This window comes from Procambarus clarkii, chromosome 27, assembly GCF_040958095.1.
Source record: "Procambarus clarkii isolate CNS0578487 chromosome 27, FALCON_Pclarkii_2.0, whole genome shotgun sequence".
Taxonomy (NCBI): Eukaryota; Metazoa; Arthropoda; class Malacostraca; order Decapoda; family Cambaridae; genus Procambarus; species Procambarus clarkii.
Genome location: NC_091176.1, coordinates 37917093 through 37933847, shown reverse-complemented (window position 1 = coordinate 37933847; position 16755 = coordinate 37917093).

The following is a 16755-nucleotide window of genomic DNA, read 5'->3' as shown; positions in this document are numbered from 1 at the left end:
TGCAAACTGCGGTGGAAACCACCCGGCCACCCACCACACCTGCAAACTGCGGTGGAAACCACCCTGCCACCCACCACACCTGCAAACTGCGGTGGAAACCTCCCTGCCACCCACCACACCTGCAAACTGTGGTGGAAATCACCCTGCCACCCACCACACCTGCAAACTGCGGTGGAAACCACCCTGCCACCCACCACACCTGCAAACTGCGGTGGAAATCACCCTGCCACCCACCAAACCTGCAAACTGCGGTGGAGACCACCCGGCCACCCACCACACCTGCAAACTGCGGTGGAAACCACCCTGCCACCCACCACACCTGCAAACTGCGGTGGAAACCTCCCTGCCACCCACCACACCTGCAAACTGCGGTGGAAATCACCCTGCCACCCACCACACCTGCAAACTGCGGTGGAAACCACCCGGCCACCCACCACACCTGCAAACTGCTGTGGAAACCACCCTGCCACCCACCACACCTGCAAACTGCGGTGGAAACCTCCCTGCCACCCACCAAACCTGCAAACTGCGGTGGAAACCTCCCTGCCACCCACCAAACCTGCAAACTGCGGTGGAAACCACCCTGCCACCCACCACACCTGCAAACTGCGGTGGAAACCTCCCTGCCACCCACCACACCTGCAAACGGCGGTGAAAACCACCCTGCCACCCACCACACCTGCAAACTGCGGTGAAAACCACCCTGCCACCCACCACACCTGCAAACTGCTGTGGAAACCACCCGGCCACCCACCACACCTGCAAACTGCGGTGGAAACCTCCCTGCCACCCACCACACCTGCAAACTGCGGTGAAAACCACCCTGCCACCCACCACACCTGCAAACTGCGGTGGAAACCACCCGGCCTCCCACCACACCTGCAAACTGCGGTGGAAACCTCCCTGCCACCCACCACACCTGCAAACTGCGGTGGAAACCACCCGGCCACCCACCACACCTGCAAACTGCGGTGGAAACCTCCCTGCCACACACCACACCTGCAAACTGCGGTGGAAAGCACCCTGCCACCCACCACACCTGCAAACTGCGGTGGAAATCACCCTGCCTACCCACCACACCTGCAAACTGCGGTGGAAAACTTCCTGCCACCCACCACACCTGCAAACTACGGTGGAAACCACCCTGCCACCCACCACACCTGCAAACTGCGGTGGAAACCTCCCTGCCACCCACCACACCTGTAATCTGCGGTGGAAATCACCCTGCCACTCACCACACCTGCAAACTGCGGTGGAAACCACCCGGCCACCCACCACACCTGCAAACTGCGATGGAAACCACCCGGCCACCCACCACACCTGCAACCTGCGGTGGAAACCACCCTGCCACCCACCACACCTGCAACCTGCAGTGGAAACCACTCTGCCACCCATCACACCTGCAAACTGCGGTGGAAACCACCCGGCCACCCACCACACCTGCAAACTGCGGTGGAAACCTCCCTGCCACCCACCACACCTGCAAACTGCGGTGGAAACCACCCGGCCACCCACCACACCTGCAAACTGCGGCGGAAACCACCCGGCCACCCACCACACCTGCAAACTGCGGTGGAAACCTCCCTGCCACCCACTACACCTGCAAACTGCGGTGGAAACCACCCGGCCACCCACCACACCTGCAAACTGCGATGGAAACCACCCTGCCACCCACCACACCTGCAAACTCAGGATACAACTCTTAAAGTCAATGAGGGAAAAGACCCCAACACACTATCCGGCTATCAGGCCCCAACCCATTCTCGCACTTTCTTACAGTCAATATTGACTTATTAAATACATGCATATGTGACATACTAAACATACTAGTTTACCTTGAAAAGCTTCATAGAAAACACCGACCTTACCTAACCTTCTTAGTATGTTAAGATAAGCATCTTATTGCTTCGTAATTACAATTTGTACTTAACCTATACCTATAATAGGTTAAGTAATAATTGTAATTACAAAGCAATAAGATGCTTATCTTAACATACTAAGAAGGTTAGGTAAGGTCGGTGTTTTCTATGAAGCTTTTCAAGGTAAACCAGTATGTTTAGTATGTCACATATGCACGTATTTAATAAGTCAATATTGACTATACAAAAGTGCGAGAACGGGTTGCAGGCCCAGACTACATGCCAAACCCCCCCCCCCCACCACCCCCCCCCAAAAAAAAAGACTCACTACCCAGCCCCACTACCCCAACACACTCCCCCTAAATGGTCAACCCACACGGAAGGGAGCCCTCCTTCCCCCTTCCCAGGTTTCCCACCCCTACAAAACCACACGACCATTGGACACCATCTCCCACACCACCACACTCAGACCCCCCCCCCCACACCACCACACACTGCCCCCCACACCACCACCACTCACTCCCACACCTGCCAACATATGACACCCCGAGAATGGTTGCTGCCCTTCTCACAGCCCAGATACTTGCACAAGGAGATATGTACAAGACAATCACCAACATTCAACAGATTCTGACAACAACCTCCCATGCATAACCATCCCACCCAGCATGACACCACACCCAGCATCAATCCCATTCCCACCCACACCTCCCTTCACCCTCAGGCATCAATCCCAGCTCCTCCCTCCCCCCCCCACCGTCACCCTCAAGTATACAACCCAGCACCCTCCCCTGTCCCCCAGGCCTCCAACTGTTTCTCACACACCCCGCCCCCCATGACAGCTACCACTCTCCAGACTAGAAGAACAAACTCACCAAAACACAAGAAAACTCTCCAGGCAAAAAGAACCTCATCAAACATAAGACAACCGCGCCAGCACACAGAAGGACATCAGGCACCAAGACGCATGTACCCTCCTTCACCTTAGCCCACACGTCAACCCACCCCACGCCCAACACGTCAACCCACCTCACGCCCAACACGTCAACCCACCCCACGCCCAACACGTCAACCCACCCCACGCCCAACACGTCAACCCACCCCACGCCCAACACGTCAACCCACCCCACGCCCAACACGTCAACCCACCCCACGCCCAACACGTCAACCCACCCCACGCCCAACACGTCAACCCACCCCACGCCCAACACGTCAACCCACCCCACGCCCAACACGTCAACCCACCCCACGCCCAACACGTCAACCCATCCCAAGCCCAACACGTCAACCCATTCCACGCCCAACACGTCAACCCATCCCAAGCCCAACACGTCAACCCATCCCACGCCCAACACGTCAACCAACCTCACGCCCAACACGACAACCCACCCCACACTCAAAACGTCAACCCACCCCACGCCCAACACGTCAACCCACCCCACGCCCAACACGTCAACCCACCCCACGCCCAACACGTCAACCCACTGTAACAAGAGAGCAGTACATAGTACATGAACATCATAACAGCATGAACAGGCCACGTGGAGGATGAACAACCCACAGGCGCCAGACAGGCGGCGGCAGACAATGTAAAAGTTACACCTCTGTACAAGTTAGCCATGGAGTCAGGTCAACGGTCATCGAATCACAAAGAGGTCAGAGTTGTTGCCGCCATGGTAATCTTCAGGGATTAACCCCTAAACATCAAATGCAAAACCCTCATGTTCAGCTGAGGAGCAACAGATCAGGGCAGAGTCAGTTGAGTGGGCACAGCCCAGTAGGGAGGTGTGTGTGGACTCTGGGAAGGAACATCATCTCCAGGAAAACTGTGGAACAACATACGAGTAAGTACGGCTCTCTTGTACTAAAGCACCTCATTCAGTACCCTTGGCCTCTAGTAGGGAATATAGTTAGGGAGTGTCTTATTTAATTATTTCTAATAAAGTCAGAGATTAAGTGTTATTCAATGTGTATTAATGGTTCCTTGCTTTAGTGATATTGGGCCTACCGTCCCCTTTGCCCTAGTGACCTAGTGCTCTTAATTATTCAGTACTCCTCCCCCCGTTCGTCTTCCGTGTTGAGGTGTTTGTATTGGGTGTGTCCCGCCTTATTCTTGTGTACACCATAGTTCCCAAGTGGTCAGGATTATTCGAGTGTCAGGCCAGGATCCTTGTACCGTTCAATTGTTCCCTACACCTGTCCTGGTAGGTTATTCCATCTGCAAGACCTACGACTCTCACTCCGGTCCCCTGTCCGGTAACTCAGGGTGGTGGCAGCGTCACTCGGTAACTCATACGATAGGTTGTGACTACGATTATCTCTATCTTTCTGTCTCACTCGCCCTCACTAGTATCTCACTCTCCCTCGCCCTCACTCGCTCGCGTTCTCCCTCCCTTGCTCTCGTTCTCGCTCTCCTCTCTCTCTCCTCTCGCTCTGCCTCCCTCTTCCTCTCTCTCTCTCTCCTCTCGCTCTGCCTCCCTCTTCCTCTCTCTCTCTCTCCATCCTCTGTGTACTGGTTTACGTCTTCGTATGACGGCCCGAGTGTTAACATCTTATATGATCGGTATAGCATCTGTTATTACCATAGAAAGAGCGGAGATGGCACGGTTAGCTCAGTGGTAGTAGCGGAGTGCGCGGTCGAGATAGATACAAGGCGAGTTATTACAATTAGGGTCATTACAATGGTGGCTTAGCGGTGGTGAACATTGTTTTACAGTGTTCAGTCTCACGCGTCTTGTGCCGTTCGGTGTAGCTATTAAGTAGTTTTAAGCGGTGTTTCTGTTCAAATTATCGCGATTGACTGATTTACTCCAATTGAACGCGATAATCTGAGGTGTACTGGTATTGTACAGCATGCTAGTGTGGACTAGTGTGTCAGTTGACTCACGTCTAGGGACGCCTGGCGTTTGAAGTCTGGTCACAGGAGTGGCAAAAGTTTTGAGTTGTTGACCGGCGAAGAAGCTAGGGAAACACTCTGGGTCACGTGATGTGGCTGTAGGTTTAAGGAGTAAGAGTAACTATTAGTTAAGCTCATACGAGCAGTAATTACAGTTTCCCGATAGGAAGTACAAATAGTTTCTATCAGTGAATTATTGTTAATGAATAGTGCGTGGGAAATTGTGTATTGGTATCGCGTAGGAGAAATTGTCTCAACGCGGTGAAAGTAATATCGATTATTATCTGTCATAAGAGCAGGCAGATTGAAAAGTAATTACGTTTTTTTTTTGTTTTAGAAGTGACATTGAAATTACCATCCTTGTTAAGTAAAGGGGCTAGTTATAACGACGTTGTGAGTTTTTGTCTTGTTCTCAGTGAATCATTGTTAGTTCCAAAGATTTTTTTTTTAATTTTTTTTTTTTTGTTTCAACATTTTTGGGTCAGCGCTAGTCCGGTGAACTAGTCGTTCAGACGTAGTTTATTGGCATCATGAGTTCAGATAGGGCTTTAAGGAGTCAGGGAGGGCTTAGCCAACAGAACCTTCTAGCAATACAGCCGAGACAGGCTATCCAAGTGGATAGCACGGTTCAAGAGTCAGATGACGACCCCCAAGGTGCAGGTGATGGGGTCACATCAGGTCACATGCTGGGTAGCCGTCCTTTGTCCACCCCTGATACTCAGCAGCCTAATGACATCACCCCTCCCCCACTTCCTCCCAGACCGACCTCCCAACCCAACACCCCAGGGGCGCGGCGGCCTGCACCTTCCCCACATACCTGTATCGACTGTAACAGCGCAATGTAGCGCATTGAACGTAAGAGACGAGGAGTCACACAGTAAGATCGGTAAAGAAACCCCGTTATCTCCTGAAGATAAGGAAATGGTGGACAAATTAATAACTGCTCTAGATTTGACTCATATGTCACCTGCTGAACGTAAACAGGTACGGGAAGTCCTCCGTAAATTTCCTAGGTTATTTGCGACCGAGGATGAGGAAATAGGCTACCTGCCTCAAGTCGAACACACCATTCCAACAGGTGATAATCCTCCGGTCCAAACACGTCAATGGAGACTCCCAGAGCAGGCGAAACAACTTATTAGAGATGAGTGTAGAAAGATGGTGAGACAGGGCGTTATAGAAGAAAGCACGTCACCATGGCTTTCCCCAGTAGTGCTAGTACGCAAACCTGATGGTAGTTACAGGTTCTGTGTAGATTACCGTAAAGTGAACGAAGTGACAACAGCGGACGCTTATCCTCTGCCTCTCATTCAGGAAATCATAGACCAGTTTGGCACAGCTAAGTACTTCTCGACACTTGACGCAAAGTCAGCGTATTGGGCCATACCAGTTGCAAAGCAAGACAGAGAAAAAACAGCATTTTCGGATGGTGTGCGGACTTACCATTTCAAGCGTATGCCATTTGGATTAAAAACAGCTCCTTCATCTTTTCAGAGGGCGATAAATTATATTCTAAGCCCTGTTCTCGGTAGGCACTCATTGGCGTACCTTGATGATGTTGTAGTGTACTCTAGAACTTTTGACGAACACCTCCATGATTTGACAGAGACCTTGTCGTTGTTGAACAAGGCGGGGTTCAAATTGAACGCCCAAAAGTGTACCCTGGCGGCTCAGAAATTCAAGTTTCTGGGTTTTCAGGTAAGCACAGATGGAATACGCCCTGACCCGGACTCTTGTCGCGCTATTGCTGAAATGCCAACACCAAAGACAGCAAAGGACGTGAGAAGATTTCTGGGTGCAGCTGGGTATTTCCGTCGACACATAGAAGGTTTTGCGAGAACGTCAGCTTCACTGACGAATCTCACTAAGAAAAATGTTAAGTTTGTATGGACCCGAGAGCATGATGAGGCTTTTGAGAAGTTAAAATTACAATTGAGTACTACTCCAGTTTTAGCAATTCCTAACTTTGAGAAAGATTGGGAAGTCCACACTGATGCTAGCGGTATTGCCATAGGTGGCTGTTTAATTCAGCGTGACTCGGAGAACAACCCGCACCCGGTAGCTTACTTTAGTAGGAAAGTGAAAGGACCGGAAGTAAGGTACTCAGCCACTGACAAGGAAGCTTTAGCTGTAGTAGAGAGTGTAAGGTATTTTGAGCCTTATTTGTTTCAGCGCCACTTCGTAATTTATACTGATCATCGAGCATTGACCCACATTTTTAAGAAAAAGACACGTTGCCCGAGAATGACAAGGTGGGGTCACGAACTGTCAGCACACTCGTTTCAGATATTGTATAAGCCTGGTCCATCTCATGTTGTTCCTGATGCGTTAAGTAGGAACATTGCCACCGTCAATATGAATGTAAACATTGAAACGATTGCGAGCGATAAAATGAGAGAACTTCAGATGAAGGAACAGCGATGGAAGGAAATTATTGAACATCTGGAAGGTGGGAAATATCCTTCGAGAAAACAAAGTACCTCTTTAAATGACTTTGCACTCAAAGAAGGAGTGTTGTACCATGTAAATGCCCAGAAAGACAGGGCGTTGTTTCAGCTAGTTATCCCTGACGCATTAAAGCCTTCGGTATTAAAACTTGCGCATGCGTCAAAGATTGCAGGTCACCCGGGAGTGTACAAAACTTACACAAAGGCCAAGTCATTATTTTATTTCCCAGGGTTATTATCACATGTAATTAAGTACGTCAGGTCATGTGGGAACTGTCAACGACGCAAAGGTACTCCTAAAGTACAAGCCCCACTCCAGGAATTCTCAGAGATAACAGAACCCTTGGATCGGGTGGGGGCTGATTTAATTGATTTACATAGTAGCAATTCAGGCAACAGATATGCGCTAGTTCTAGTGGACCATCTGTCCAGGTATACCACTCTAGTAGCCCTTCCCAGGAAAGACCCCCAAACAGTGGCAGATGCATTTTTAGCTAGGTTTGTTACTGTGTTCGGTCCGCCTAAAGTTCTAGTATCTGACAGGGGACAGGAGTTTATTGGTAGCTTATTTCAGGAAGTATGTAAACTCTTAGAAACAACAACTGCGCTAACAACAGCATACCATCCCCAGACGAACGGCATGGTGGAACGAACTAATAGAACGGTGAAGGATATGCTTGCCATTTTAGCAGAGAATGACCCGGCCACTTGGGATGAACAGTTGCCCTTTGTTCAGTTTGCACTAAACACCGCAGTGCACCAGTCAATAAATACTCAACCACTCTTGCTGTTTACTGGACACTCGTGTAATTTTGCGTCAGGTCTGCTTAACAGACATACTATTAGTTATGGAGAGGATTATCCTTCAGAAATCCTCACCAAGATGAAGAATGCATGGAGGATAGCAGCTGAAGCATCAAAGAAAGCAAGGACACGGTATGCCCATTATTATGATAAGCAGGTACAACCATTAAGAGTGAAAGAGGGAAGCCTAGTGATGCGGTTGAATGAGTCAGCGCCCGCCAATCAGAGTAGGAAGTTAGCAGCTAGATGGCGAGGCCCTTATAGAGTTATTAAGAAACTAGGCCCAGTAAATTTCATAATCAAGGGTATATTTGAAGACCAGGTTGAAAGAACCATCCATATAAATAAATTGAAACTTTATGTAGCAAGGGAAGAACTGGAATTACCTTCAGCAATTCCAATTCCCGAGAGAGTGGAGGGAATGGTTATTCCTGATGCTCAATCGGAGGAGGATGATGACATCCTATCATCCTTACTTAGTAGCCAAGTTAGGCCTGGTCACCCTATGGTAACCAGATCTCGCGCGCACATGAGCGCACAGTAACTGAGTTAAGCTGTCATCTGAGTTATAGGTAGAGGCAAAGAATTGTACTGTAGGTGCTTAGTCAAGAGTGACGTACCTTTACCTACCCTGGAGGAGTTATCTTTCTTAAAACCTCCAGGGCAGATCCAGGTCTCCACCAGATATGAGTTATGAATGTTTCTTTTCCCAGGTCTGCTCACATTTCCACACTGTCGGCCATATCCCATCTCTACAACTGAGGCCAGAGTAGCATGTCACCGCTATTGTCTGGCGGGAACCAGGTTTAGTTCCCGAGGGACAGGACGGGTCACACTACATCACCCCCTCCATCCCTCTCCCCCCACCCTTGTTAGTGGTACCTGCCATGGTGGGGGCGGCTACAAGTCAAGGTCACAGCCAACACCTCATCACTTAATGAGGTTATGGAACTGCCAACTCTAGCTGTCATCTGGAGGACTGATTCAACATATCAGACGAGACATTAATGAGGTCACCTGCCTTGCTATAAAGAACACCGGTGACCGGAAATGAACAGCCAAGAACAACGGAGTGGATTGGGCAACGGTTGCGGGATTACACAAGGTCTTGCCCACTCCTGAGGTTTCTGATGCGCCGAGCAACAAGATGTGAAACTTGGTGGCTACGTAAGAACAGCACGTTCCCTCTAGAGTGTGCATGATACGCCAACGCGGATGCACGATTTGCATCTTGGGCCTACAATCATGTGCATGATGGGATAACGAAGAAAGTCGTAAAGGCCTAGTACGACGTAGCAGAAGAAACACCTGTAAGTGGATGGAACCCAAGAGCTGGAGCCGGGACCCGAGGGTTCTGCCGCCACGCCCACCCCAACGAACTGGAGCTGTTCACTCATCAAGCAAGACCTCGTCTGGTGTCAACGTCTCAGTACTCCCAGGAAGTCAACATGTATGCGGCAGGCAGAACATCGCCAGCAGACGTTCAGCAGGCGACAACATCTTACAAGAGGATGGAACCCAGGTACGCCAGAGTTCCCCCTGTGACCGGACAGCAAGTCAATCATCGCTGTCAACACCGACGTCATCGCCTCGTCGACGACCCGGAAGGATGGACCAGCAGCGCGGATGTACTGCGGATTGTGGACTAGTTCAGTGGAAGACTCTAGTCAAGAGGGGAGTGGATCTCTTCTCACAACAACTGAGGCCAGCTGAAGAACATCGTTGGTGAAGAACACGACGCATCGTTGCAGAACTACAGCAAGAATACAGCAATAGGCGAGTCAACAACATCAGGACAACGGACTCGTCGGGAATAAAGACTTTGTTAATTTGTATATACAATATATATGTAATTTTTTTTAAGGTCAGAAAACTTGGAGTTCACCGTTACAGAGAAAATGTTATGAATGACAATTTTTGTGTAGACTCTGGTGAACTGGGGAACCAGCGGAAAGATGGTTCCAGTATAAATTTAATTGTTTGTCATAAATTGTGTTAATTTTTGTTTCTCAAATTAATGTTGATTTGTCATCTAAGAGGTTAGATGGGCTGCCATGCAGGTATGGTCAGCCTGGATTTTGAGTTACCATGGTAACTGTTATTGTTGAGAGTTTTTATAAATATTTCTCGACTGTGAGATGTATATATTTAGATAGGGTAGCTATTTTTTTTTTCGAGGCATGTGCTAGTTCCTTTGTGGTCTGGGATAAGAAAAGCCATGTTCGAGTTCCTCGCCCACGGTTTTTCTTAAACCGGGACAATGGGGGATATGTAACAAGAGAGCAGTACATAGTACATGAACATCATAACAGCATGAACAGGCCACGTGGAGGATGAACAACCCACAGGCGCCAGACAGGCGGCGGCAGACAATGTAAAAGTTACACCTCTGTACAAGTTAGCCATGGAGTCAGGTCAACGGTCATCGAATCACAAAGAGGTCAGAGTTGTTGCCGCCATGGTAATCTTCAGGGATTAACCCCTAAACATCAAATGCAAAACCCTCATGTTCAGCTGAGGAGCAACAGATCAGGGCAGAGTCAGTTGAGTGGGCACAGCCCAGTAGGGAGGTGTGTGTGGACTCTGGGAAGGAACATCATCTCCAGGAAAACTGTGGAACAACATACGAGTAAGTACGGCTCTCTTGTACTAAAGCACCTCATTCAGTACCCTTGGCCTCTAGTAGGGAATATAGTTAGGGAGTGTCTTATTTAATTATTTCTAATAAAGTCAGAGATTAAGTGTTATTCAATGTGTATTAATGGTTCCTTGCTTTAGTGATATTGGGCCTACCGTCCCCTTTGCCCTAGTGACCTAGTGCTCTTAATTATTCAGTACTCCTCCCCCCGTTCGTCTTCCGTGTTGAGGTGTTTGTATTGGGTGTGTCCCGCCTTATTCTTGTGTACACCATAGTTCCCAAGTGGTCAGGATTATTCGAGTGTCAGGCCAGGATCCTTGTACCGTTCAATTGTTCCCTACACCTGTCCTGGTAGGTTATTCCATCTGCAAGACCTACGACTCTCACTCCGGTCCCCTGTCCGGTAACTCAGGGTGGTGGCAGCGTCACTCGGTAACTCATACGATAGGTTGTGACTACGATTATCTCTATCTTTCTGTCTCACTCGCCCTCACTAGTATCTCACTCTCCCTCGCCCTCACTCGCTCGCGTTCTCCCTCCCTTGCTCTCGTTCTCGCTCTCCTCTCTCTCTCCTCTCGCTCTGCCTCCCTCTTCCTCTCTCTCTCTCTCCTCTCGCTCTGCCTCCCTCTTCCTCTCTCTCTCTCTCCATCCTCTGTGTACTGGTTTACGTCTTCGTATGACGGCCCGAGTGTTAACATCTTATATGATCGGTATAGCATCTGTTATTACCATAGAAAGAGCGGAGATGGCACGGTTAGCTCAGTGGTAGTAGCGGAGTGCGCGGTCGAGATAGATACAAGGCGAGTTATTACAATTAGGGTCATTACAATGGTGGCTTAGCGGTGGTGAACATTGTTTTACAGTGTTCAGTCTCACGCGTCTTGTGCCGTTCGGTGTAGCTATTAAGTAGTTTTAAGCGGTGTTTCTGTTCAAATTATCGCGATTGACTGATTTACTCCAATTGAACGCGATAATCTGAGGTGTACTGGTATTGTACAGCATGCTAGTGTGGACTAGTGTGTCAGTTGACTCACGTCTAGGGACGCCTGGCGTTTGAAGTCTGGTCACAGGAGTGGCAAAAGTTTTGAGTTGTTGACCGGCGAAGAAGCTAGGGAAACACTCTGGGTCACGTGATGTGGCTGTAGGTTTAAGGAGTAAGAGTAACTATTAGTTAAGCTCATACGAGCAGTAATTACAGTTTCCCGATAGGAAGTACAAATAGTTTCTATCAGTGAATTATTGTTAATGAATAGTGCGTGGGAAATTGTGTATTGGTATCGCGTAGGAGAAATTGTCTCAACGCGGTGAAAGTAATATCGATTATTATCTGTCATAAGAGCAGGCAGATTGAAAAGTAATTACGTTTTTTTTTTGTTTTAGAAGTGACATTGAAATTACCATCCTTGTTAAGTAAAGGGGCTAGTTATAACGACGTTGTGAGTTTTTGTCTTGTTCTCAGTGAATCATTGTTAGTTCCAAAGATTTTTTTTTTAATTTTTTTTTTTTGTTTCAACATTTTTGGGTCAGCGCTAGTCCGGTGAACTAGTCGTTCAGACGTAGTTTATTGGCATCATGAGTTCAGATAGGGCTTTAAGGAGTCAGGGAGGGCTTAGCCAACAGAACCTTCTAGCAATACAGCCGAGACAGGCTATCCAAGTGGATAGCACGGTTCAAGAGTCAGATGACGACCCCCAAGGTGCAGGTGATGGGGTCACATCAGGTCACATGCTGGGTAGCCGTCCTTTGTCCACCCCTGATACTCAGCAGCCTAATGACATCACCCCTCCCCCACTTCCTCCCAGACCGACCTCCCAACCCAACACCCCAGGGGCACGGCGGCCTGCACCTTCCCCACATACCTGTATCGACTGTAACAGCGCAATGTAGCGCATTGAACGTAAGAGACGAGGAGTCACACAGTAAGATCGGTAAAGAAACCCCGTTATCTCCTGAAGATAAGGAAATGGTGGACAAATTAATAACTGCTCTAGATTTGACTCATATGTCACCTGCTGAACGTAAACAGGTACGGGAAGTCCTCCGTAAATTTCCTAGGTTATTTGCGACCGAGGATGAGGAAATAGGCTACCTGCCTCAAGTCGAACACACCATTCCAACAGGTGATAATCCTCCGGTCCAAACACGTCAATGGAGACTCCCAGAGCAGGCGAAACAACTTATTAGAGATGAGTGTAGAAAGATGGTGAGACAGGGCGTTATAGAAGAAAGCACGTCACCGTGGCTTTCCCCAGTAGTGCTAGTACGCAAACCTGATGGTAGTTACAGGTTCTGTGTAGATTACCGTAAAGTGAACGAAGTGACAACAGCGGACGCTTATCCTCTGCCTCTCATTCAGGAAATCATAGACCAGTTTGGCACAGCTAAGTACTTCTCGACACTTGACGCAAAGTCAGCGTATTGGGCCATACCAGTTGCAAAGCAAGACAGAGAAAAAACAGCATTTTCGGATGGTGTGCGGACTTACCATTTCAAGCGTATGCCATTTGGATTAAAAACAGCTCCTTCATCTTTTCAGAGGGCGATAAATTATATTCTAAGCCCTGTTCTCGGTAGGCACTCATTGGCGTACCTTGATGATGTTGTAGTGTACTCTAGAACTTTTGACGAACACCTCCATGATTTGACAGAGACCTTGTCGTTGTTGAACAAGGCGGGGTTCAAATTGAACGCCCAAAAGTGTACCCTGGCGGCTCAGAAATTCAAGTTTCTGGGTTTTCAGGTAAGCACAGATGGAATACGCCCTGACCCGGACTCTTGTCGCGCTATTGCTGAAATGCCAACACCAAAGACAGCAAAGGACGTGAGAAGATTTCTGGGTGCAGCTGGGTATTTCCGTCGACACATAGAAGGTTTTGCGAGAACGTCAGCTTCACTGACGAATCTCACTAAGAAAAATGTTAAGTTTGTATGGACCCGAGAGCATGATGAGGCTTTTGAGAAGTTAAAATTACAATTGAGTACTACTCCAGTTTTAGCAATTCCTAACTTTGAGAAAGATTGGGAAGTCCACACTGATGCTAGCGGTATTGCCATAGGTGGCTGTTTAATTCAGCGTGACTCGGAGAACAACCCGCACCCGGTAGCTTACTTTAGTAGGAAAGTGAAAGGACCGGAAGTAAGGTACTCAGCCACTGACAAGGAAGCTTTAGCTGTAGTAGAGAGTGTAAGGTATTTTGAGCCTTATTTGTTTCAGCGCCACTTCGTAATTTATACTGATCATCGAGCATTGACCCACATTTTTAAGAAAAAGACACGTTGCCCGAGAATGACAAGGTGGGGTCACGAACTGTCAGCACACTCGTTTCAGATATTGTATAAGCCTGGTCCATCTCATGTTGTTCCTGATGCGTTAAGTAGGAACATTGCCACCGTCAATATGAATGTAAACATTGAAACGATTGCGAGCGATAAAATGAGAGAACTTCAGATGAAGGAACAGCGATGGAAGGAAATTATTGAACATCTGGAAGGTGGGAAATATCCTTCGAGAAAACAAAGTACCTCTTTAAATGACTTTGCACTCAAAGAAGGAGTGTTGTACCATGTAAATGCCCAGAAAGACAGGGCGTTGTTTCAGCTAGTTATCCCTGACGCATTAAAGCCTTCGGTATTAAAACTTGCGCATGCGTCAAAGATTGCAGGTCACCCGGGAGTGTACAAAACTTACACAAAGGCCAAGTCATTATTTTATTTCCCAGGGTTATTATCACATGTAATTAAGTACGTCAGGTCATGTGGGAACTGTCAACGACGCAAAGGTACTCCTAAAGTACAAGCCCCACTCCAGGAATTCTCAGAGATAACAGAACCCTTGGATCGGGTGGGGGCTGATTTAATTGATTTACATAGTAGCAATTCAGGCAACAGATATGCGCTAGTTCTAGTGGACCATCTGTCCAGGTATACCACTCTAGTAGCCCTTCCCAGGAAAGACCCCCAAACAGTGGCAGATGCATTTTTAGCTAGGTTTGTTACTGTGTTCGGTCCGCCTAAAGTTCTAGTATCTGACAGGGGACAGGAGTTTATTGGTAGCTTATTTCAGGAAGTATGTAAACTCTTAGAAACAACAACTGCGCTAACAACAGCATACCATCCCCAGACGAACGGCATGGTGGAACGAACTAATAGAACGGTGAAGGATATGCTTGCCATTTTAGCAGAGAATGACCCGGCCACTTGGGATGAACAGTTGCCCTTTGTTCAGTTTGCACTAAACACCGCAGTGCACCAGTCAATAAATACTCAACCACTCTTGCTGTTTACTGGACACTCGTGTAATTTTGCGTCAGGTCTGCTTAACAGACATACTATTAGTTATGGAGAGGATTATCCTTCAGAAATCCTCACCAAGATGAAGAATGCATGGAGGATAGCAGCTGAAGCATCAAAGAAAGCAAGGACACGGTATGCCCATTATTATGATAAGCAGGTACAACCATTAAGAGTGAAAGAGGGAAGCCTAGTGATGCGGTTGAATGAGTCAGCGCCCGCCAATCAGAGTAGGAAGTTAGCAGCTAGATGGCGAGGCCCTTATAGAGTTATTAAGAAACTAGGCCCAGTAAATTTCATAATCAAGGGTATATTTGAAGACCAGGTTGAAAGAACCATCCATATAAATAAATTGAAACTTTATGTAGCAAGGGAAGAACTGGAATTACCTTCAGCAATTCCAATTCCCGAGAGAGTGGAGGGAATGGTTATTCCTGATGCTCAATCGGAGGAGGATGATGACATCCTATCATCCTTACTTAGTAGCCAAGTTAGGCCTGGTCACCCTATGGTAACCAGATCTCGCGCGCACATGAGCGCACAGTAACTGAGTTAAGCTGTCATCTGAGTTATAGGTAGAGGCAAAGAATTGTACTGTAGGTGCTTAGTCAAGAGTGACGTACCTTTACCTACCCTGGAGGAGTTATCTTTCTTAAAACCTCCAGGGCAGATCCAGGTCTCCACCAGATATGAGTTATGAATGTTTCTTTTCCCAGGTCTGCTCACATTTCCACACTGTCGGCCATATCCCATCTCTACAACTGAGGCCAGAGTAGCATGTCACCGCTATTGTCTGGCGGGAACCAGGTTTAGTTCCCGAGGGACAGGACGGGTCACACTACATCACCCCCTCCATCCCTCTCCCCCCACCCTTGTTAGTGGTACCTGCCATGGTGGGGGCGGCTACAAGTCAAGGTCACAGCCAACACCTCATCACTTAATGAGGTTATGGAACTGCCAACTCTAGCTGTCATCTGGAGGACTGATTCAACATATCAGACGAGACATTAATGAGGTCACCTGCCTTGCTATAAAGAACACCGGTGACCGGAAATGAACAGCCAAGAACAACGGAGTGGATTGGGCAACGGTTGCGGGATTACACAAGGTCTTGCCCACTCCTGAGGTTTCTGATGCGCCGAGCAACAAGATGTGAAACTTGGTGGCTACGTAAGAACAGCACGTTCCCTCTAGAGTGTGCATGATACGCCAACGCGGATGCACGATTTGCATCTTGGGCCTACAATCATGTGCATGATGGGATAACGAAGAAAGTCGTAAAGGCCTAGTACGACGTAGCAGAAGAAACACCTGTAAGTGGATGGAACCCAAGAGCTGGAGCCGGGACCCGAGGGTTCTGCCGCCACGCCCACCCCGCCTCAACGAACTGGAGCTGTTCACTCATCAAGCAAGACCTCGTCTGGTGTCAACGTCTCAGTACTCCCAGGAAGTCAACATGTATGCGGCAGGCAGAACATCGCCAGCAGACGTTCAGCAGGCGACAACATCTTACAAGAGGATGGAACCCAGGTACGCCAGAGTTCCCCCTGTGACCGGACAGCAAGTCAATCATCGCTGTCAACACCGACGTCATCGCCTCGTCGACGACCCGGAAGGATGGACCAGCAGCGCGGATGTACTGCGGATTGTGGACTAGTTCAGTGGAAGACTCTAGTCAAGAGGGGAGTGGATCTCTTCTCACAACAACTGAGGCCAGCTGAAGAACATCGTTGGTGAAGAACACGACGCATCGTTGCAGAACTACAGCAAGAATACAGCAATGGGCGAGTCAACAACATCAGGACAACGGACTCGTCGGGA